The following is a 2126-nucleotide window of genomic DNA, read 5'->3' as shown; positions in this document are numbered from 1 at the left end:
CTGTCATTTCATGCTGTACTTTGTTATTACAGATGTTTGTGGACATAATTTTCACATTTTATCCACTTCTGTCTTAATTGCCACGGACTCGTTAGTGAGACCACATAACAAAGATAACCTGCAAAAGACAAAAGTGTGGCTTGTGCTCTTACTTGCTTACTTCTGATGTGTAAAGGAAGTCTGAGAGCTTCTCCTCCCTCCCTCCAATACTTGCCTATGCTCTCCCTTGAAATTTAAATAATTTGTCCAAAACCACTTGTGACTAATATTTCACAGACCAAGAGCCAAGCAAACAACCGGCTACCAGTAATGAATAATACCTCCTCATGTTCCTTGCTCTCATCTTCCTCCTTTTCTTGTGATACTCCCGTTCTGATGCCTCCTGCCACCTCCCTGCTCTGACTATGTATGTATGGAAGGGTGTTTTCTCTTTGTTTTATTTTGGCATTTGGGGGTTTTATGTTTTGCTTCTTTATTTTAAGGGCAGTTGGAAGTGGCTGGGTTCTTTTACAAGTTCATATTACTTCATACTATTTCATATTACTAAAACTACTCGGGGCAGGGGGGAGTCAAGAGAAGGCAATAAAGCCGTGAGATTGCTTCTCATGCAGCAGTGGAAAGGAAAAATCAAAGCTCTATGTCACCAAAAGGGTTAAATTTGGCTCCGAGGAGTGAAGAATTGGTTGTGGTAGCTGGTGCAGTTCTGGGAATTTCCTGAGGATTTCCATTACAGTGAATGATTTGACTTGGGTTTTTATGAGGAACAACCTAATTAAGGGAAAAAGCAGAGATGTTTTAAGCTGAAACCTGCTCATGAAGGCTCTGAATCGCTCTCCCTCTTCCAGTATGTTTGACTGGTTCCTCAAATGCTGTGTGTCACTTTCAGTAAGTGTATTTCCCGCAATGGAAACGAGTTGGCTTTACTGTGAGGCTGGCTCAGTATTCATCTCGCTCACAAGGAGCTCCTAATGCCCCACATCATGTGCATGCAGTATATCGGAAACATTAAAACTGCATCTAGTAAAAAGCCCCAGTAAAGTAAAAAGGCTGGCTTTTTTTTTCCAGATCAGTGTCACGTTGTGGTTTGTTTTTAACTCTAGTGCTGAATTGTGATTCTGAAACTATTACCATGAAAGACTTAGATGTTTTTGTGCACTTCAGAAAATAGCACAGATGGAGAAGAAACCTGTGGTGCATCAAAGATTGTTTGTTTATTAAACCAGGTGCAATTTAGGTGCATGGTGGAGAGAACACTGAATCAGAGCAGTTAAAACGAGTAGTCAGAGACCAGCATCAGGGAATGCCTTCTAAAATTGTTCTGTATGATCCGTAGGTGATATTCATGATTATTTCAAAGTGTCCCATATGGAAAACACGCTTCCTTTCCATAGACTTTTGAACGTATACTTTGCCTGCTTGAATTAACTGACAGATTCTTTCTATGATATTAGCTGATGCTAGATATTTTCAGAGGTTGCCTGCATCCAGGCTGTATTAGAAGCGTGCATGTTTTGGCAAACAGGACTCTAGTGAAGGTCGGTACTTCACAGAAGATGAAGTTTAGATAGAAGTTTCCATGCTGTAGGCTTTGTTGTTTAATACAGACAGCGCGCATGCACGGCCATGCCGATGAAGGTTGCGAGGCTGTAACGTTTTGTCTTCAAGATTTTTGTAGGATGCTGTTAGATGTTCATCTGAAGTTCACAGTGGTCTTCACTAAACTTCTGCAGCTTCACACCACGAGTTATTTCAAACAACTGATAGCTTATCATAAACTGGCCTTGGCGCACTGCTCACAATTCCTGGAAGGAAAGGGGAGAAAAGAAAAGCAAAATCGGCCATTCAGTGGGGATCAGTGCAGTTGAAAAGCCTTTACTGCCTTCATTCCACCTAAAAATGAAAGGACGGGCTTGAGGCGGGCCGCCGTAGCCTGACGGGGGATGCACGTGCCTCTCCGTGCGTTTGAGGGGTGGCGTGTTCAGGCAGGAAAAACCTGCTCGGTCAAGGACGAGCCTGTTGTATCCCGGCTGCAAACCCCGGGCTTCCACGCAACGTGTTAACGTCCGTAGAGGCATCCGCCCGTACCTGCCCCGAGGCGTCACGGGTGAAGCCCAGCTTCGCTCTCC

The 2126-nt window shown here is 43.7% G+C and overlaps 1 protein-coding gene across 2 annotated transcripts in view; it reads left to right on the top strand.

Annotated features, from left to right (window-relative positions):
• Positions 1-2126, top strand: part of ASH1L (ash1 (absent, small, or homeotic)-like (Drosophila)) — a 56710-nt gene that overhangs the window by 14458 nt on the left and 40126 nt on the right. The window lies entirely within an intron of this gene.

The sequence above is a fragment of the Pygoscelis adeliae genome, unplaced genomic scaffold (genome assembly GCF_000699105.1).
Source record: "Pygoscelis adeliae isolate BGI_AS28 unplaced genomic scaffold, ASM69910v1 Scaffold181, whole genome shotgun sequence".
Taxonomy (NCBI): Eukaryota; Metazoa; Chordata; class Aves; order Sphenisciformes; family Spheniscidae; genus Pygoscelis; species Pygoscelis adeliae.
This window is presented reverse-complemented; position numbering and strand designations above follow the sequence as displayed.